Below are 23,461 nucleotides of genomic sequence, written 5' to 3' on the forward strand. Positions count from 1 at the left end.
AAATAAAGTGTTGATGATGGCCTAAAGATACGCCATAATAAAGATCGCCAGAATTGGGGCAGAAAATTTTCTGCCACAAGTGGAAATTTTCTCGGAGAATCAAGGAAACAAATTCAAATTATTCTTTACCAATTAGGCGCCCACCAGTATAATGCGGGAATACTTTTAAGTTCTAGGTCGCCCACCAGTATAATGCGGGAATACATTTCAGTTCTAGGTCGCCCACCAGTATAATGCGGGAATACATTTCAGTTCTAGGTCGCCCACCAGTAAAATGCGGGAATACATTTAAGTTCTAGGTCGCCCACCAGTATAATGCGGGAATACTTTTAAGTTCTAGGTCGCCCACCAGTATAATGCGGGAATACTTTTAAGTTCTAGGTCGCCCACCAGTATAATGCGGGAATACATTTAAGTTCTAGGTCGCCCACCAGTATAATGCGGGAATACTTTTAAGTTCTAGGTCGCCCACCAGTATAATGCGGGAATACATTTAAGTTCTAGGTCGCCCACCAGTATAATGCGGGAATACATTTAAGTTCTAGGTCGCCCACCAGTATAATGCGGGAATACTTTTAAGTTCTAGGTCGCCCACCAGTATAATGCGGGAATACTTTTAAGTTCTAGGTCGCCCACCAGTATAATGCGGGAATACTTTTCAGTTCTAGGTCGCCCACCAGTATAATGCGGGAATACTTTTCAGTTCTAGGTCGCCCACCAGTAAAATGCGGGAATACATTTAAGTTCTAGGTCGCCCACCAGTATAATGCGGGAATACTTTTAAGTTCTAGGTCACCCACCAGTAAAATGCGGGAATACATTTAAGTTCTAGGTCGCCCACCAGTATAATGCGGGCATACATTTCAGTTTTCCATTTCCAGGTCGCCCACCAGTATAATGCAGGCATACATTTCAGTTTTCCATTTCCAGGTCGCCCACCAATATAATGCGGGCATACATTTCATTTTTCCATTTCCAGGCACCCACCTGTATAACGAGAGGAATACTTTTCAGTCTTATACTGCAGATTTTGAAGTCAGTAACCCCATCGGAAGGCAGAAGGTTACAACAAGAATCCCCAGCAGGAAACAATAAAAATCCCAACACCGGAAGGCAGAAGGTGGCAACAAGAAGTCTCAGAGCAAATTCAAGTGCATGAGTCAAAAGAAAGAAAAGACGCGTCTTGATGAATCTGATAAAGATAATCGTGTCCCAAGAGGAACAGCCAAAAAGCTTAATGAAGAAAGTCATGTCCCCAGCGGACCAAACAAAATGACGAAAACTGGTATTAAAAAAAAAAAAAAACCAAGGGCCAGAAGTCTTGGTAAAAAGGCACCAGAGGAAACACAAACCGACAAAAGGCAAGGCAACCGGAGCAAGGGGGAAAACAGATAAGATTCTGTAATTTGTAGCTTAGTCTAGCTTCTTATTTTTTTTAAGCATGGTGTAATAAGGAGGTCAGCAAACAGTAAAAGTAGCATGCAACAGCAGTAACATTGCAGTCCCATGGTAGTCCCAGCTACCAAGACTTCCCGAACTACATTGACCTGATTCCTGTTTAGCCCAGGATATGTAGGAAACCTTTGAAGCAAAGGTTCGGTCAAATCTTTTTCAAAAAAATGCTTCAACAGAGTACTCGGATGGGCAAAAATCGCTCGCTTTATCTTTGCACGAAAACCCTTCGTGTCTCCGGGCAAAGAGGGGCAGCTGTAAGCACGTGATTTTTGCCCTATATGAGAATTACTCCCAAAAAATTCAAAAATAAAATGATTTTTCTTTGGTGTGCAATTTTGTGATATTTTGAATAATTATTTGTAGTTGTCTGTGCGTGTTTATTTGATAAATTAATAAAAAATACAAAAATATGTCGCATTTTGCATGTAGGATTTAATTCTATAGTTGTTAGTAATTAAATTTGTTTTACAAAAATTTAAAAATTACAAAAATAAGCATCGTTTGCATTTTTAGCATTTAATGTCCAAATATACAATTTTATGCTTAATTAATACTTAATTGTGCGTTAATTGTTATTGGGAGTTAATTTGCGCTTTTATAACTTAATTTAGTTCTTAATAATAGTTTAAGTATTTTTATAATTTAGTTTTAGAAAAATAAAAGAAGAAAAGAGAGCGAAAATATAAATAAAGTCGGAATTGGGCCTTTTCTTCAATTTCAAGCCACAGGCCCAAAAAATGGCCCAATCTTCCCTACGACCCAGTCCATTTCGAACTGGGTCAACCCGGTCCATAACCCAACACCCTATTATCTTGCATTTCAAAAAAATAAAACAAACAAAAAAAAAAGAATAGTAAACCCTAAAAATGCCTAAGCATCCCCCCCCCCCCCCCCCATTTCTCCTTCTTCTTCCTCAAAACTCCAAAGCACAACCATGGCTTCCCTCACCAACGTCGACCACCCTCCACCACGACCACCCCATCACACTTACACACACACGCACCAACAACTCCATAGCTGCCCTCCTCCATCGAGCTTCGTCATCCATGGTGAGCTCAAAGCTCATCCATGGCTTCCCCAACTACGTCGCCTGCTTCTTATTCTTCTTCTCCACTGTTGTTACTACCATGGTTGCGTCACTGCTGCCAGCTTCACGTCGCCATGGCTGCTGCCAGTTTCTTCTTCGTCCTAGCTCACCCTAAGTCGCCGGAAAACTCGCCATGCCCGCGACCACTTCTGCCTCATCACCATGGCTGCACGTTTCTACTTCACACTGCTTCTTCTTCCCACAGCTCGCCATGGCAGCTGTCACTGCTGCTCCGCGATGCTACAGCTCGCCGTGGCCAGCTTCTTCGGCTTTCTTCTTCGTCATCCAAACAAATCCCATTGCAGCTGCTTCGGTCCAGTTGAGTTCGCATACCTGATTGAGTTTTGGTCGATGTCGTCGATCACTGCTCGAGTTCGTCGTTGGTTGGTCGTTGTTCGTCGTTGGTTGGTCGTTGTTCGTCGTTTCATTTCCGGTTAGTTGGTCTTTTGAATCTCATTTATCGTCCATATTTTGTTTGGTATTTTTCGGATCCAAAATCGATAAATGATTCAATTCTTGTTTGGTTTGTTCTTCATTGAAATAATTTTCTAGTTTGTTCATATGTTTTGATTGAATTAATTTTCAGATTTCAAATGGAAAGTTAATTAGTGGTTTTTTCATGTTTATTTCATGTTTGTTTTATTGTTAGAATAAATATTTGTTAGTTTGATGTTTGTTAAATTCAAATTGAAATTTAATTGATTATTTCTTCAATTTGTTTCATGTGTTTATGTATTTTTAGAAATTGTTAATATTGTTAAGTTCAAGTTTAAATTCATAATTGTTTCTAACAACAAATCTTGTTATTTGTCTAAAATTTTTAGTTGTGTTGAAGGAAATATATTGATTTAATCGTTTGAATCCGTCATGCTTGTTGTTTAATATAGATTTAATTCATGTTCATACTTTGTTTGGATGATCTTGAATCCGAATTTTGTATAGTTTGATTTCTTGTTTACCATTTATGATTATTTCTTGAATTGTTCTCATAATCTTGTTTAAAGTTTAATATAAGAATTGTTTGTTGTAATGTTGTTAGAGTTGATTTTAAGTTCAATATGATTGAATTTAGAAATCTTCATACTTTGTTTGTTGTTGGTGTTGAATCCGAAAATAGGATTGTTTGTTGCTAAAATATTGTTCAATCAAATTTTAGTTGTTCTTGGTTGTTCAATTTGTGTTCATGTGATTTGTTGTTGAAATGTTGTTAAAATCATGTTCATGTGATATTGTTGTTATGATGTTCATCCGTGTTCATATTGTTGTTTGAACATTGTTAGAAATTGATCATATTGTCTATATTTTGGTTAAGTTTGATTAATTGATGTGTTATAGCTGATGGGTAGTTTGGTAAATTTGTAATACGTTCAGGGGTAGTTTGGTAATTTCAGTAAGGTCGGAAGGGGTAGTTTAGGAATTGTACATTTTGTAATTGTTTATTTGAAGCATGGGGGACAAAATGAAATGGGGTGGGTTGTGATATGATTATTTAATATAAAGGGGGGACAAGATTTAATTTAAAGGGGAATCTTGCATTATTTTATTTGAAGCATGGGGGACAAAATATAATGGGGTGGTGTGATATATTTATTTAATGAAATGGGGATGAGTGGGAAGATAATGAGTTTGGTAGAGAAAGGGATTGATTTTAATTGATTAAAGGGTGGGGATTATATATAGAGAGGTCTGAAAAATCAGAAGGGGGGAGAAAAAAAGAGAGATTAGAAAAAAAAGGAGCTGAACATTTATTCCGAAAAAACATTGAAACTCTCAAGAAAAGAAAAACATACAAAGAAAAAAAAAGTTGAAAATTAGAAGAGAAAGTAGTATACACCTGATAAATATTCTGGTATACAGGTGTAGAAATTAAAGGTTGAAGATTAAATAGCCTTTCAAAAATCTGAAAATTTCCCTTGGTTTCTGTCCATTATTTTCGGCATTCTTGGATTTTTATTTTGAATTTTTCAAAGCTGTCACTGGGATTTTCGTTGGCTGGTTATTGCTGGTTATTGTTGTTGTTGCTGTGTTACGTATTACGTTGCTGACTTTCTTCTTCTTATATTGACAATATCAAGTACACAACTGTAATTTTGGCATTTTGTAAGCTGAAATGAAGAATGGAGTATTAAATTTTTAATTTAGTTTAATTTAATTTTTTGTATTGTATTTAGGTTATTCATGTATTATTATTCTGTAAATCACTGTCATTTGGCATAACTAGGCATATTATAGCGACATATTAAATAACGCCTTAACCAGATTATTAGGAAATATATTTAAGCTTGATTATTAATTAAAACTGTTTAATAACAAAAAATAGAAGAAATAACGTAAAAATGGCGTTATTGAATCAGTTTGGCAAAAATTAACTAAGTTCCTTATTCATAAGGTTTTTCGTCAACGATAAGTTAATCAGAATCATGTAGTCAATTTCAGTTATAACATGAATTAGTTTGCGAACAAGTATTAGGACATGATGAATTAAAACAAAGTTAGTTAATGTTAAATTGTTTAAATTTTTAGAAATATGATTTAGTACTCAAGTTTTTATTTTTCTTTCTTTCAATTTTCAGTATTTGTAAATAATTAGTTTCAATAAGCTTAAGTCTTACTAACAATTTGAATTTTAATCCAACTATGGGATAATTAGTTTTTTTTTATTTTTTTTACTTTTCGATAATTCCATGTTGTATTTATGATTATAATTTTATTACTTTCTGTTAATATTTGTTTTTCTCTTCTATTTAATATGTCATTTTCAAGAATGTAGATATTGATTTTATATTTATAAACAAACTTAGTAATAATAAAAAGGTAGTCATTAAAGGATATTCTTAAAATAAGGAAGGATTTCGCTAAAAATAAATAGATGTAAATAATACAAAAATTTACAGGATTCTCCAATCTCATTTATTTATTTAATTTTTTTTTAAAAAAAAAAAATTACTTAGAATTTGGGATGGATTGTTTAGTGAATTTCACTTCCTTCCCCAAAGATAATGACGCGCTAGACTCTTTAGGCGCGATTTAATCAATTTTACCTTCTTAAACTCGGATGCGCATTTCATGCGACCCAAATCTAAATCTTAAAACATTGAATAAAAATGTGTTCCGGATTGCGGGTGCATTTCATGTGACGTAATCCAAAGACATGTTTTAAACGATGTTCACAATTTTTTTTAAAAAATAATAATAATAATAAAGTGGTAAAAAGTTAAATTTGCACATTGGTTCATAATTGTATTTAAAATCAGATAAATAAGCCGAATATGATAGTTGAGCGACCGTGCTAGAACCACGGAATTCGGGAATGCCTAACACCTTCTCCCGGGTTAACAGAATTCCTTATCCGGATTTCTGGTACGCAGATTGTAATATGGAGTCATTCTTTTCCTCGATCCGGGATTAAAATTGGTGACTTGGGACACCCTAAATCTCCCAAGTGGCGACTCTGAAATGAATAAATAAATCCCGTTTTGATTGTCCTTTAATTGGAAAAAACTCCTTGTACCCTCGCGAGGGCGGAAAAAGGAGGTGTGACAACAAGCCCTCGACTTCTGGGGATGACGACCCTGGAAACTCTGAAGAGGTGGTGCACTGATAGGAGCTGGTGGTGCACTGTAGGTCTGCTGATCGGAATACTGCATATGAGAACCCCGGCCACCTGAAGCACCGTGAGAAACCTGAAGTGATGACTGAAAAGGCTTAGGAGGATGGCCTCTACCATATGAATCCCTACCTCCCGACGAGGTACCACTAAATCGGCCTCAATGACGAGGCCTTTTGTCAGACCCTTGACCACCTCCCTGCGATAGAACCATCTCAACAATCCTGGCCACGTTGGCCGCCTCCTGAAAAGAAATCTCACTCCCCGTCTCCTTGGCCATCTGAAGTCGAATAGGCTGGATAAGTCCCACAATGAATCTCCTCACCCTCTCTCTCTCTCTTTCTCTCTCTCTCTCTCTCGGTGGGAAGTATGATAAAAGCATGACGGGACAAGTCGATAAATCTGGTCTCATACTGAGTAACAGTCATAGAACCCTGCTGGAGACGCTCAAACTGCCTCCGATAGATCTCTCTTTGAGTAATAGGGAGAAACTTCTCCACAAATAGCTAAGTAAACTACTCCCAAGTCAAAGCTGGTAATCCGGCTAGTCTAGCCAAGCAATAATCTCTCCACCAAGTCTTGGCAGATCCAGATAAGTGAAAAGTAGAAAAATCGACCCCATTGGTCTCCACTATCCCCATGTTCCTGAGAAACTCATGACAGTTGTATAGATAATCTTGGGGATCCTAAGAAAATGCACCGCTGAAAGTAGTAGTAAAGAGCTTGGTGAACCTGTCCAACCTCCACAAAGCATCGGCAGACATAGCTGCTCCATCACCGGTCTGAGCTGCTGTTCGGTTGAAGAAACGGTACGTGACCTCGCCATTCGCGAAAGGACAAGAGTAGAGGTTTTAATTTAGCATTGAGAGAACAAAACCACACGATAGGAAAGAATAGATGTGAAGTTTTTCCTAACTCTGTAGCCTCTAGGGGATAAATACAGACGTCTCCGTACCGATCCCTCAGACTCTACTAAGCTTGTTTGTGAACTGTGAGACCCATGTAACCTAGAGCTCTGATACCAACTTGTCACGACCCAAATTTATTACCCTCGAGAGCCGTGATAGCGCCTACTGGTGAAAGCTAGGAAACCCAAATTATTCTAATTACTTAACCTTTTTCAGTTTTAAACCATTATCAGTGATAAGTAGATATCATGCTTATAATGGTAATAATTAAGCGGAAGACAAAATCGGATAATTTATCTTAATACAGACTGTGGAAGTCTAAATACAACTCTACCCAGAATTTGGTGTCACAGTTTTACAGACGGTCTAAGAATACTACATACAAAGTTTGAAAGATAAAAGATACACTGTTTCTGTAATAAGTAAAGGAAACGGGATAAAGGAAAGATAGGAGGTGACGCCAAGGTCCGCGGACGCCTGCAGGACTACCTCGGGTCGCCTGCTGGACTGAAGGCAGCAACCTCACTACGGTCCGAAGTCTACAACACTGGGATTTACACAAAAGAGTGCAGAGTGTAGTATTTGCATAACCGACCCCATGTGCTGGTAAGTGCCTAGCCTAACCTCGACGAAGTAGTGACGAGGCTAGGACTAGACTACCAAATAAACCTGTGCAGTTAAGTCACATACAGCAGAAATATAAAAGCAGATAATTATAGTTAAAGATGAGAGGGGGAAAACATGCTTCGGGGAATAACAGATAACAACAGAATATCAAGAGGAATATAAAGAAACCAAATCCAATTACTAATAAGGATAAGGAAATCAAATGCAGAATTCACTTTCATTTCACATCTTGTTGCAGGCATGCAACTCGATCCCATTTCATATATCTCGTTGCAGGCGTGCAACCCGATCCCATTTTATATATATCATTGCAGGCGTGCAACCTGATCCCATTTCATATATCTCGTTTCAAGCGTGCAACCCGCTCTCATTTCATATATCTCGTTGCAGGCGTGCAACCTGCTCCCATTTCATATATCTTGTTGCAGGCGTACAACCCGCTCCCATTTTATATATCTTATTGCAGGTGTGAAACCCGCTCCCATTTCATATATTTCCGTGGCGGCGTGCCACCCAATCCCAGTTACAAATCAATAACAATCACAAAAGAATCCCGACAAGGGAACAAGAGCAATATAACAACATCCCGGCAAGGGAACAATAATATCAAAACAAACATCCCGGCAAGGGAACAATAATATGACAATAACCTCCCTACAAGGGAACAATAATGAAAATAACATGTGAAGCACAATAAACCACAACGGAGTCATAACAATTACAATACAAGACTATCGGACATGCTTGACACCGACATATAGATGCTCGTCACCTTGCCTATACGTCGTACTCCACAATTAACATGTAGCAAATAAGACACGACACCTAATACCTCAAGCTAAGGTTAAACCAAACATTTACCTCGATTCCACGAATATAATTCAAGTATCTACTATCGCTTTACCTCTTGATTCCACCACCAATTCGCTCGTATAAACGATTTGGAAGAAGAGTTATCTTTGAAAAATCGACCAACAATGTTTTGGTTTTGAAAGAGTGTGAAAAATGAAAGATTTTTGGCTAAATTATAAAATCGCAATTGCGACTAGGGTTCGCAATTGCGAACCTAGAAGTCTGTTACCTTCGCATTTGCGAACCCTGAGGAAAACCAGGACTCTTCGCATTTGCGACTGTGCCTTCGCATTTACGATGTCGCATTTGCAACCATTTCTTCGCATTTGCGAATAAGGCAGCCCGGGCCACTTCTCGCATTTGCGATGCGGCCTGCAGGCCTGCAACATACCAGCAAATTCCTAAGTGAAATTTTCACTCCGTGGCCTATCCAAACTCATCCAAGCCCTCGTGGCTCCAAACCAAACATGCACACCAACCTAAAAATATCTTACAGACTTGTTCGTGCATTCAGATCACTCAAATAACATCAACAACTATGAATTTAGCATCAAAATCATGTAATTTCTTAAGAACTTTTCCAAATTTTCTCAAATACAATCCAATTCACGTCATTTCAAGTCCGTTTCTTACCAAATTTCATAGACTTATCTTAAATTACATATAAGACCTGTATCGGGCACCGGAACCAAAATACGGCCCCGATAATACCAAACTTTAAACACATTTTAATTTCAAAAACTCATAAATATTTCAGAAAATAATTTTCTTTAAAAATTCATTCATCGGGCTTGGGACTCAAAATTTTATTCCGGGCATACGCCCAAGTCCCATATTTTCCTACGGACCCTCCAGGACCGTTAAATCATGAGTCCGGGTCCGTTTACCCAAAATATTGACCGAAGTCAACTTAAATCCATTTTATAGTCAAAATTCATTATTTTTCACAGATTTTCACATAATGTCTTTTCAGCTACGCGCCCGGACTGCCCACGCAAATTGAGACGAGACAGAAAGAGGTTTTTAAGGCCTCGAAACATAGAATTCATTTTTAAAACAAGTGATGACCTTTTGGGTCATCACATCTGACCAGCCCAGTCAACATGTTGACCACTTTACCAACCAAAAAGCGACCAACCTTGGTCGGTAAATTATTTAAAATAATTATTTAATAATTTTCTCCACATTAGCGACCAACGTTGGTCATTTTTTTTGTCCAACTAACTTTGATCGCAAATTTTTGGTCGGTAATTTCCAGATTTCTAGTAGTGATATTTTTACCAAGTAAATGGAAATTTCGATGGAATTCTGAATAATTAGTCAAACACCTTTTTGGTTCATATGCGTAATAATTAATGCAAAACTGAAATAGCTTCAATCTTAAAATGATAGAAAATTACGACAACCCCCTTTAACATAAATGACAAAGTTCTTCTCGGTAGATATAAGAGATGCATTAGTTTGGAACAAGCGAAAATGTTTTCCATGAAAAATATATTTCTTAAAAATAAATAATTTACTTATTTATTTATTAGTATTTAGTTTCGTAACAAAAATATTTTCCATCAAAAATATTTTTATGTAATAAGAGGTGTGTTAGTTTGGTAATGAAAGTGTTTTCCATGAAAAATATTTTTCTTAAAAATAAATAATTTATTTACTCATTTATTAGTATTTGGCTAGAAATTTATACAAATTCAAGAAAGGGATGGTGGTTTAGGAGGACGAGAGTTTCAACAGCGGATTAGAGTTTGAGGTCGAGGTTAGGATCCAAGGTTGGAATTGGGGTTGGGCTCGGGTTCAGGTTCAAAGTCGGGGGTGGGGATTATGATCAGGCTCAGGTCGAGGTCAGGGTTGGGGTAGTGTCAAAATCGCGATCTCGGTTCGAGGTTAGGGTCAAGGTCAAGGTCGGGGGCCAGGGTTGAAGCCAGGATCCAGGTGAGATTTGGTGGTCGAGATCGGGTCGGTGACGAGTTCGGGTTTAGTGGTCGAGGTTGGGGTCAAGGTAAGAGTTGGGATCGAGGCTAGAGTTGGTGGCCGAGGTCAGGATTGAAGTTGTAGTTAGTGGCCGGGGGCTAGAACGGGAGTCGATGCCAGGGTCAAGGCTGGGGTTGGGGTTGGGGTTGGGGTCGGTGTCTAGGGTCAGGGTCGAGAGTTAGGGTTCGGATCTGAGATCAAGGTCGGGGTCAGAGTCGGAATTCTAGTTTGAGATCAGTGTCGGAGTCGGATTTAGGGTCCTGGTCTAGGATTGAGATCAAGATTGGGGTCGTGTTCAGGGTTCGAGTTGAGGTCGAGGTCAGAGTTGGGGTCAGGATCAAGGTCGAGGTCTATGTTAGGGTCCAGAGTCAGGATCTAGATATGAGTCCAAGGGGTGTGTGGGGGGTGGGGGGAGGGGAGGGGAGAGGGAAGGTTTTGGCGGGGCAAAAGGTTCAGAGGTAGAGTGAGGTTGGATCAAGGGGCAGTTGTCATGGGTGAGGGTATTGGAAGGGGTGGGTCGGGGCTCCGCGTAGGTTTAGGAGGCTGGAGGTGGCAGGGGCAGATTAGGGGGTGGTGTGGGGGTGAGGATGATTGAAAGACAATTTTGAAAAATGATTTCTCTCCTGCTTGTAGGAAAGTCATGTTTCTTAAATTGAAGAAAAATAAGGAATATATTTTTCTGAATATTTAAGGAACCAAATATGATAAAATTTAAAAAGATTTTGTAGAAAATATTTTCCTCCCTACCAAATACACCCAAGCCCTTCCTCATTTCCCCCCATTTTCACTACTCTTTCAGAAAAAATTGCATTTCTAGGAAAAATATTGCCAAATTTCAACCAATATTAAACAGAACTCAGGTCCACACATCAGTTAGAGCTTGTTTCAATGTGATTTGGATCAAATGGTGTCCAAATTATTGCCAACGCTACTCTAGATCAACAACATATCGTCAATAGATCGAGTTGCCATGATTTGGTAGATGAAAACAATTTGAATGCACTATTGAAGATAGATTTTCATGAACATTCATGAATTAAAGGTAGAGACAATATTCGTTACTATGATTGTTATGCCCGCTCCAGTATTCTTTACTTCTCCAGTTTAAATCAAGTGAAGTATGTTGGCATCAAGGAATACATAATTAAACAACGTATATCATTCAAAGACATATCTACGAATTAGAAAGTCTTGCCCGAACATCTCACAAAGTGTTTGGCGTCATGATTCATGATAGAGTGGTCGGGGCGGAAAGAAAACATATACCAAACATATCGTCTATATATAAAGTTTTATTAGGTGAGATACAACCATATATAACATTATGATACCTCATATGATAAAACTATATTTTTAACTAAATTAAATTAATGGAAAAGTTGTTATTTTTACCTAAAAATATAACTCAAATCAATATTCAACAATATGAATGCGGTTAATTGTTCTTTGCGGAAAAAAAATTGATTAAAGCGGGATACAACAATACAGGTACAAAAAAAATTAAGCACACATGTTACGCACGTGCCAAGTAATAAGAACAAATAAACAACATACTTTATGTTAAAAACAAAATGACCAAACATATCTATGCGTCCTCCTAATCAAGAATCTAGCTAATCATTTAATCCACTTAAGAAAGCGTCCATCAATAAATGCCTAAACCCATCGCTTGGATATATTCCTCGCCAATTATTTTCCAAAAATAAAACTCTTTTGTCGTTTTGCAATGGCATATCAAGATGTATTAATCAATTATGGTAGTAGAGTTTTATTTTTTATTAGTTTGTATGATTGATCTTTAAGTTGTTTTAAACATATATATTGGAAACTGTCTTACTTGAAAGGAGTTCCTATAGTATGTAACGCCTGTCTAAAAACAATAGGTAGAAAAAGAGTTGATAACCTTCAACCCTTGAAAGTAGCAGAAACAACATAATTTGGCCTCAAAACCATCAAACAAATTGGTTGACGAAAGGTTTGAAGAAGGCAATAAATGAAGTGATCATGGTGTTCAGAATTGATACACTGAGCACCAACTTGTTGCTTTGAAATTTACTGTTGTATTAATTACAAATTAAGTTGAAATGCAAAGATATTTAGTTACAAACAAGAATAGACCTTAGAAATTAGAGTGATAACTCAACCCTTTCTATAATAGTTTGTTTCGATATTTTTTGGCTTTTATAGTGAATGGTGTTTGAGCAAATAAATGTTAAACCAATTAGTGATGAGTTAAAGACCGAATCTTAGTTGAACTTAATAAATTCTAAACCGAATAAAATAGGGCACTTGTATAACGAGTAGAGCTCAAGAGCATTAAATAGCGAATTTAATATGCTATGATTGACAATAAATATGATAGCATAAATGTGTAATAACTGTAAATAATGACAAGGAATGTAATGGAAAAAGATCTACCACCCAATTATTATATGATTGGGATGTTCCTTTTCTGTGACGGCGACGTGGAAAAGTGAGAAGTCTAGATAGGTATGGAATCTTGAGATTTATGGATTAAGATTGAACAACATGTGCTTGAATAAATCAATGAATAAAACAATTTCTTCGTATATTCTTCTGTCAATCTTTACAATATATTTTTGTCAAAAAAGCAGATCCCCATTTGTTCCATATCTCTTCCTATTTATAAGGGATATTCCCCAAAAACCCTAAAAAGTACAGCATAAAGAATATCTGAAGGAATATTCTTTATCTCCACTTCTGAACCTATGCTACTGTTACTTTCTTATCTCGGTTACCCACTTTTGGCATCAGTCTTTGTGAGAACAACCTTCAGTCGTTATATCGTGGTCGACTCCATCCTTTGTCTTGCTTATCCGTTACCGTGATCACCAAATTTGGACCTATACAAATGGTTGTTATTACACCTATAACAACATTTGACATTTAATATTTGTTGGTTGTTATAGATAAAATTATCCAAAAACTAATTATATTTTCATTTTTAATGTAACATATAAAAGATAAGAAAGCTTTTCAAATTTAAAATCTCAAAAGATATGTATTTTCACAAGTTAAATATTGAAGAAAGCTAATAAATTATTAATAAATTCATAATTAAATGTATAAAGATTTAAACTCAAAGGTAGACATTTTAAAGCTACCTAGAAAAATAATTCTTACAAGATTGATGAAAGACCTTTGTAATTGTAGCTTGTTTCGTAGATTTCATTCTCTTACTAGCGATACAACGCTCGAATTGGCGAAGATTCGTATCCAAATTTTCAACAAAAAGGTATCCAATAGCTTCCACTTGAAGACAATCTAATAGCATCACAATTAAATTTCTATCTAAATATTTTTTAGAATTTGTCCAATTGAAAAGGTATCATGTGCATATCTTCAAATCTTATATCTTATGCAAGATAGAAACCTTATTTAATAAAAAAGATTGTGTGCATATTTTTAGAATTATTATTAGTAATCTTAAAAATTCTATATGGCTGTCATAACGACCCGACCGGTCGTTTTGAGGTCTAGCGCGTCGTTTGACAGTTTGAGGACATGAGTAGCTTCACTTCAGGTATTATGACTTGTACGCGTGGTCAGAATTGAAATTTGGGAAGTTCGAAGTTGATTTGGAAAGAAAACATTTATTTCGGAAGCTTTAAGTTGGAGGAATTGACTAAGATTGGATTTTTGAGTAAACGATCTCGGAATTAAGATTTGAAGGTTCCAACAGGTTCGTAGGATGATTTTGGACTTGGGCATATGTCCAGATCGGGTGTTGGATGATCCGGAAGCGTTACAACACCTAATGTGGAAAGTTGGCATTTATAAGGACTTTATAAATTTGGGGCGGAAGTGTATTTTAATGTTATCGATGCCTGTTTGGGATTTTGAGTCTAGGAATAGCTCTGTATGGTGATTTTGGTATTGGGAGCGCGTCCGGAAGTGGATTGGAGATTCGTAGGTCATTTCGGGGTCATTTGGTGAAAGTTAGAAGTTTGAAGGTTTTAGAGAAGTTTGACCGGGAGTGAACTATGATATCGGGGTCGGATTCTAATTCTGGAAGTTGGAGTAGGTCCGTAATGTCGAATGTGACTTGTGTGCAAAATTTGCGGTCAATCGGACGTGATTTGATAGGTTTCGGCATCGAATGCAGAAGTTGAAGTCCTGAAGTTCATTAAGCTTTAGTTGAGGTGCGATTCATGATTTCGATGTTGTTTGATGTTATTTGAAGGCTCAACTAAGTTCATAATGTGTTTTGGAACGTGTTGGTATAATTGGTTGAGGTCTTGAAGGCCTCGGGTGGATTCCGGATGGTCAACGAATCAAGTTTGGATTTGGAAGATGTGCTGAAGCAGCTGTCATCTGGTGTAACCGTACCTGCGAGGTTTTGGCCGTAGGTGCGGAGTCGCAGAAGTGGTTCTGGCTGGGGAAGGCTGGGACTACAGATGCGGTCGAGTTCTATAGAAGCGGGACCGCACCTGCACACATAGGGTCACAGAAGCACCGTTGGGGCCGCAGATGTGGAGTCGAGTGGCCTGAAGAAGGACCGCAGAAGCGATATTTTTGGACGCACCTACTGAACCGCAAAAGCGGTCAAGTGACCGTAGGTGCGGAATGTCGCTGGGCATTGAGGGTTTTATAAAAACGGGACTTGGCCCATTTCCTCTCATTTTTCACTTGGTTTGGACGATTTTGGAGAGCTTCAAAGGGAGATTTTCATCAAGCAACACAAGGTAAGTGATTCCCACTTATTATAAGTTAAATGCATGGCTTTGTGACGACCCAAAGGGTCATCACCGTAGTTCTTCCTTGTTCCGCACTTCCGAGGCCTTGAAAACCTCGTTTTAGTTTCCTCGATTTGCGTGCGTAGTTCGGGCGCGTAGCCAGAAAGTTTTTATGTTAGAATATGTGAATTTTGTGAAAAATTTGATGAATTTTGATATTAATATGCATAATATTGATTTCGGTCAACATTTTGGGTAAACGGACCCGGACCTGTGATTCGACGGTCCCGGAGGGTCCGTAGAAAAATATGGGACTTGGGCGTGTACTCAGAATCAAATTCCGAGGTCCCAAGCCCGAGAAATGAATTTTTGTGTGAAATTGTTTTCTGAAATTAATTAAGAAAAATGAAGAAGAAAATTGATCAGAAAACTGTGGTATCGGGCTCGTATTTTGGTTCCGACGCCCGATACGAGTCTTAAATATGTTTTAAGCACTATCTATAAAGTTTGGCTAAAAACGGATGTCATATGACGTATTTCGGACTTAAAATGGGAATTTGAGTTTTTATGAAAGTTGAAAGAAAATCATGTATTTTGAAGCTTGATCCTATGTATATGATGTTATTTTGGCGATTTGATCGCACGAGTAAGTCCGTAAGGTGTTTTCGAGATCATATGAATGTTCGGTTTGGAGCCCTGAGGGCTCGAGTGAGTTTTGAGTAGGGCCCGTGAGGTCTTAGGCTTAGAAGAATATACAGGTTCAGATGTTGCAGACCCAGCGCGGCCGCGGCCATTTCTGCGCGGTCCCCGCTGGCAGCCACGCGACCATGGTGCTTTTCTGTGCGGTCAGCGTGGTGGGGTTGAGAGGGTCGACTAGCGTGGCCGCGCACCAAATCAGTGCGGTCCGCGCTGGGTGGGTTCAGAGAGAGCCCACTTCTCCCCTCCCTCGGTGCGGCCGCGGTGCATTTCTGTGCGGTCCGCGCCAGCCCCCAGCAAAATGTATAAATCCGGGATTTTCAGTCATTTTTCCACTTTTTAAAAACCCAAAACCTAAGAGGCGATTTTCCAAACAACTTTTCTTCTTCAAAACGACTGGTAAGTGATTTCTAACTCATTTTCTTCACTTCTTAACATCTTTTAACATAGTTTCAACTTCAAAACAAAGATTTTCATGGGGGGAGATTGAGTGTTTTGGGTAGAACCTAGGTTTTCTACAAATTGAGGAGTTGGACCTCAATTTGGGGTCCGATTTCAAAACAAAGCATATATTTGGATTCGTGGGAGAATGGGTAACCGGGTTTTGGTCTGAACCTCGAGTTTCGACCACGTGGGTCCGGGGGTGTTTTTGGCCTTTTTGGGAAAAACCTTGTAAAAATTATTTTCATGCATTGAGATTGATCCATTTAGTAATTAATAATGTGATTGAGTAAATTATGACTAGATTCGAGCGGATTGGTGGTGGAATCAAGAGGTAAAGCTATACTAGAAGCGTGAGTTGAGTTTGGAGCATTCGAGGTAAGTGTTTGTTCTAACTTTGGCTCGAGGGAATAGGATTAGGATGATATTTGCTACTTGCTAATGTGGAGTACAGTGTATAGGCATGGTGACGGTTATCTATGAACCAGAGTCTAGTATGACCGTGAGTCTTGATTGCTTTTAATTCGAATAACAACACAAGCTCCTTGTTTATTTGATGAGTTTCATATGATGTGAACGGTTGAGGTAGAATTGTGATTGGTGTACTCTTGGAGCGTTAGCTCGAACATGAATGTGTTAGTTGAGGAAGAAGTGATTTAAAAAGAGAATGTGTTATGATTACTCCCTTGCCGGGATGTGTAGATTGATATATATACTCTCCCTTGTCGGGATATTTTGGGCTGTTAGCTGTACCCTTGCCGGGTTAAAGGTATTGAGATGTTATTCTCCCCTGAAGGGGTCTACTATATGAAGTCAGATATTATGAACTATATTATGGGATCGGGTGGCACGCTGTCCACCTATATATTGTTAAAAGGGATCGTGTGGCACGCCGTCCACCTATATATTGTTAAAAGGGATCGTGTGGCACGTCGTCCACCTATATATTGTTAAAAGGGATCGTGTGGCACGCCGTCCACTTATATACTATATTATGGGATCGTGTGGCACACCGTCCACTTATATACTATATTATGGGATCGTGTGGCACGCCGTCCACTTATATACTATATTATGGGATCGTGCGGCACGCCGTCCACTTATATACTATATTATGGGATCGTGTGGCACGCTGTCCACTATATATATATATCATGGAAACCGGAGTTTCTTCTGTTTATTTCCGATATTTTATTTTTATCTGTTACTCCCCGATAGCATGTCCCCTCCCAGCCTTACTTTGTATTATCTTGTTATTGTTTTCTTGCACTCGTTATATATATCTGTACAGGTTAATTATGGTAGGTCCTGTCTAGCCTCGTCACTACTTCGCCGGGGTTAGGCCAGACACTTACCAGCACATGGGGTCGATTGTGCTGATACTACACTCTGTGCATTTTGTGCACAGATCAGGGAGCAGCTTACGGACCGCAGCAGTAGGACTTCTGGGATCTATCTTCAGTCCAGGGACTCTCGAGGTAGCCTTGTTGGCGTTCGCAGGTCGAAGTCCCTTTCCATGTTTCTTGTTTGTTCATCTTGTACTAGACAAACATGATGTATTTCTTTTCAGACATTGTTTGTAGTATTCTGTAGTAGTCCGTGAGCTAGTGACACCAGACCTTGGGTAGTGATGTGTATTAAACTTCCGCACTTTTGGTTTTTTCCAGACGCTTAAATTTTGTCTCATTTATTATTTGTTTGAAAGAAAGCAGGAAAGGTGGTTTAAATATTTGGCTTGCCTAGCTCCGATAGTAGGCGCCATCACGACACCCGATGGTGGGAAATCCGGGTCGTGACAGGTTTGTACAAGGATTTAAATATGGAAATTAGTAGAAATTGGGATTTTTGATAGAAAACCTAGAAATTGGTATTTATGGGTTTTGACCACGATTTTGGGCATGGAATTGAGAACAAATTATATATTTGAGTTTGTGATGCTATGGGTAAAGTTTATCTTTGAAAACTTTTAGAATCCGGGCACGTGGGCCCGAGGGTTTGCTTTATTAGCTTTTCGAGCAGAGTTGGAAATTTGTCTAAATTGATTTGTTATGAGTATTAGAGTATATTTTTATTGGTTTGCACATTATTTGGCTAGTTTTGGAGCGACGAGCATCGGTTTGAGGTGTTAGACTGGCGTTGGAGCCGGTTATAGAACTTCGGAGCGAGATAAGTCTCTTGTCTAACTCTGTGAGGAGGAAATTACCCCTAGGTGTTGCAAATTGGTGTGTGCTACTTGTGGTGGGGGCTACGTACGCGCGAGGTGAAGAGAGCCCGTACGTAGCTACATTCATATTATTATCTAGGTAGGCTTAGGTTCACATCATGCTATAGCTGTACTATTTGAGCAGTCTCTTGCCTATTAAATTCCTCTATTTTACGTTACTACTTGAGACCTGACTTACTATTGTAGAGACTTCACGAATTCATGATTAGTCACAGAATAATTTTGCTCCTCTTACGAAATGTTTCTGTGATATGCATGTGTTTCATTGAAAAGGTTTTTGTTAAAGAAATTATAACTCACACGTTTATTCTTGAGTGGGGTCAAGGACTCGTTAAAGCTTATTATTCTAATAGGATCGGTCTGTTTGCCTCGACAAGATTATGTACTTCACCTCTTATGGGATCAGGCCGTTCGCCTTGGTAGTTTAATAGATGTATCTATGGTTCGCGCCATTCGACCCTCGGTAGTGCATGCTTTAAATATTTATGCGGGATCGGGTTGTACGCCTCGGCATTCCTATAAAAATATCCTCATGGAATCGTGTGTAATATTTGGCAAGAAGCCAGTGTATCTGTGAGTTTTCCCGATTTGAATTATGACAATCTATGTCACGATCTGGATTTTCCACCCTCGGGAGTCGTGATGGCGCCTACTAATGGGAGCTAGGCAAGCCAAACCTTAACTACTTGCTACACTTTCATTTTTACTTCTTTTAACAAACACAACTTTTAAAACCTCAAATACCCAAAACCTGGTGTCACAGTGCCACAGACTGTCTAAGAGTTACTACATACAAGGGCTGAAGAAATACAATACATTGTTTCTGAACAACAGGAAATAGAGATAGAGGGAGACGCCAGGGCCTGCGGACGGCTGCAGGTCTACCTTGGGTCTCCGAGTGGACTGAAGGAAGCCCTCCAACTACTGTTCGAAAGCTGCTCCTGGATTTGCACACTGTGCAGAGTGTAGTATCAGCACATCCGACCCCATGTGCTGGTAAGTGTCTAGCCTAACCTGGGCGAAATAGTGAAGAGGCTAGGACCAGACTACCAAATAAACCTGTGCAATTCATATATATATAAACAACGGAAAAGAAATATAGAAATAACCAGTCAATGTGGGAGGGGGAAACATGCTGTGGGGGGAGATAATAGTTCCGAATAGAAAGGCATCAAGTAAGGAAAGAAACAACATAACTAGAATATCAACAAGGAAGGAGAGATCAACAATTGCACGGCATCACCCTTCGTGCTTTTACTCTTAGCCTCACCAAAGTAGTTATATAATAAAAATGTGCACGACATCACCCTTCGTGCTTTACACTCTTTCCTCATAATAACAAACAATGCACGACATCACCCTTCGTGCTTTTACTCTCTTCCTCACCCAAACAATAATCACAAACAATAGGGTAAGGAAATAAAGGAAATTTGCAATAAGAATCCCGGCAAGGAAACAACAATTAAACAATTAAATCCCGGCAAGGGAACAACAAATAAATCAACAATAGCCCGACAAGGGTGACAACATAATGATCTCTTCTCTTTCTCAATTTTACTTCACAATTCACTTCACAACTCGAGCCAATGCTCTAGAGGTTCGATTATCACTTATACTTTCACAACTCATTTCACAACTTGAGCCAATGCTCTAAAAGTTCAATTGTCACTTATACTTTCACAATTTTTCTATACAACTTGAGCCAACGCTCCTCAATGTTCATAGGTCACAATTCTTTCCACAAACTTCATACAACAATTAGGAATCTTCACCAAGGCATGAATAATACAACGAAATCATGAAAATCACAATATAAGACCCACTGTCATGCTTGACACCAACGTATAGATACTCGTCACCATGCCTATATGTCGTACTAAACAAGAAGCAAATAGAAAATATGACACAACTCCTAATCCCTCAAGCTAAGGTTAGACCAAACACTTACCTCAATGCCACGAACACAACTCAAGGTTCAATTATAGCTTTACCCCTTGATTCCACCGCCAATTCGCTCGTATTTAGTCACAAATTACTTAATTACATCAATAAACGCTAAATGAATCAACCCCAATGCATGAAAATGAGTTTTCCAAAGTTTTACCCTAAAAGTCAAAAATCGTCCCCAGGCCCACATGGTCAAAACCTGAGGTTCGAACCAAAACCCGATTACCCATTCCCCCACGAACCCAAATATATAATTTGTTTTGAAATCGGACCTCAAATCGAGGTCCAAATCCCCAATTTCTGAAAAAAACCTAGGTTCTACCCAAAACACCCAATTTCCCCCATGAAAATAGTTGATTTGAAGTTGAAATCATGTTAATGATTGAAGAAAACCAGTTAAAAACGACTTACAATTGATTTGGAGAAGAAGGTTGTTTGAAAAATCGCCTCTTATATTTTTGGGGTTTTTGAAAAATGCAAAATAACTGAAAATCTTGTCTATTTATACCCCTCTCAGACCCTCTGTGCGGACCGCACAAAATGGACTGCGGCCGCACACGCCTTCCTGAGGTACTGCGGTCCAGTTCCCTGTGCGGACCGCACGAAATGGACCGCGGCGGCACAAGTCTCCACCGCGCACCGCATGAAATCGATCGCGGACTGCACAGGTCTCCACCGTGCACCGCACGAAATCGATCGCGGACCGCACTGGCCCCCCTTCCGCGATCGCACACGATTTTGTGCAAACCACACTGGCGGGTTCAGAGACCTGCAACTTCTGGTTTTAAGTCTAAAACTTCCCGAACCTACCCGAAACTCACCCGAGCCCTCGGAACTCCAGACCAAGTGCACACAAAACCTCAAGAACATCCTACGGACTTATTCATGTAAGCAAATCACCAAAATAACATCATGAACGTAATTAAACCTCGAGATCAATGAAATTTCTCAAAACTTCTTTAAACATCAATTTTGCAATTTAAGTTCAAATCATGTCATATGACATCCGTTTTTCACCAAATTCCACAGAAATATCTTAAATCATATATAAGACCTCTACCGGGCGCCGGAACCAAAATACGGGCCTGATACCATCATGTTCTAATCAAATTTCATTTTCAATTTCTTTAAACAATTCCAGAAAATAATTTCCTTTGAAAATTCATTTCTCGGGCTTGGGACCCCGGAATTCGATTCCGGGCATACGCACAAGTCCCATATTTTCCTATGGATTCTCCGGGACCGTCAAATCACGGGTCCTGGTCCGTTTACCCAAAACATTGACCAAAGTCAAATTAGCTCATTTTATAATCAAAACTTATCATTTTTCATAGATTATCATATTTAAGCTTTCCGGCTACGTGCCTGGACTGTGCACGTAAATCGAGGTGACTCTAAATGAGGTTTTCAAGGGCTCAAAAAACGAAGTTTCGTTTTAAAACAAGTGATGACCTTTAGGTCATCACAATCTACTTGATGAGATCCATTATATATATATATATATATATATATATATGCTCCGGTTAAGGATTGAATTTCTAATGGTGCTCGTTTATTTCGTTTATTTGTTTTGCCTCATATCTGCTTATCATTATTGTACCTGATATTATTGGACCACTAGTCAGTGTCGAAGTCAACTCCTCGTCGCTACTCCTCCAGGGTTAGGCTAGATACTTACTGGGTACACGTTGATTTATGTACTCATACTACACTTGCTGCACATTTTTTGTGCAGGTTATATGTCTAGTGACCTTGTGGGTGCAGATGTGTAGTTATTTGCGGGGACCCAGGTGAGCTGCATTCCATATTAGGACCCGCAGCAAACAGAGTCTCCTTCAGAGTATTTTATTTTTCCTGTCCAAATTTGTATTCCGAACAGATGCAGTTGTTTGCAACTAATTTTCAACATATGAAAAATAAACTGCAATCACAAAATAAGAGAAAAATATTTTTACTAATCAATTGTGAGTACAATTATATTTCTCTCTTGATTCTTCTCTTCTGATTATCTCCGTGATTCGAGGGATGAAGCCGCGTATTTCTCGAATGTAGGATGATTCAAACCTCTTGGGGATGTATTTGATCTCCAATTTCTTGAACTATTTGATTGTCAAGAAGTATCCGGCTATATTTTGATCTCTTTGTAAATATCCCAAGAGTTTATGAGATTTTGGGACATCTTTTTAAGGGAATATGTATTCCTTTATATAGGGTTGAGTTAGGGTTTAGAGGGTCAACATTTAATTCCGGCGGAGGAAAGGCAATCAGACTAAGAATGTTCATGTTCGTGTTGATGGCTCGAGAAAGGCGATTTTTCGAAAGGTTTAAAGTTGGTAACGATCTATCGGTTCAAGTTCTACAGAGATAGATTTTGGTTTAAGGCAACGACTGGGCAGCGAAGGATGAGGATGGACATGTGGGAGGTTCCCTGTCATGACTCAAAATCCACTAAAGGTCGTGATGGCGCCTAACACCGCTGTCAGACAAGCCAACAATACTTGATTAACTTAATTACTCATTTTAGTATTACGAAATTATGATTTTTCATAAGTAACTCTGTAGGAGACTCTGCTGGCTACGGATCGACATGTGGAAATGCAACTCACCTAAGTACCTGCACTTAACCATGCCTCTGCTCTCATAGGGCCATTAGACACATATGTACCTGCACAAAAGTGTGCAGCAAGTGTAGTATGAGTACGTAAATCAACGCGTACTCAGTAACTGTCCAAGTGTAGTATGGGTCGACTCCGACACTCACTATGGGCTGTAAATAAAAATATCGATGATATGATTAAGCATGGATTGTATCGAGCGACGGTAAACCCAATATCATGAAGTAAGTAAACAATTCTTTGTTAATAAGAAATTTCCAAATTCATTTTTTTGCTTTTTATCATTTACCATTTTATATCTTAGGCCAATGAAGTTATATCAATTATT

Source organism: Nicotiana sylvestris, chromosome 3 (assembly GCF_000393655.2).
Source record: "Nicotiana sylvestris chromosome 3, ASM39365v2, whole genome shotgun sequence".
Classification (NCBI taxonomy): Eukaryota; Viridiplantae; Streptophyta; class Magnoliopsida; order Solanales; family Solanaceae; genus Nicotiana; species Nicotiana sylvestris.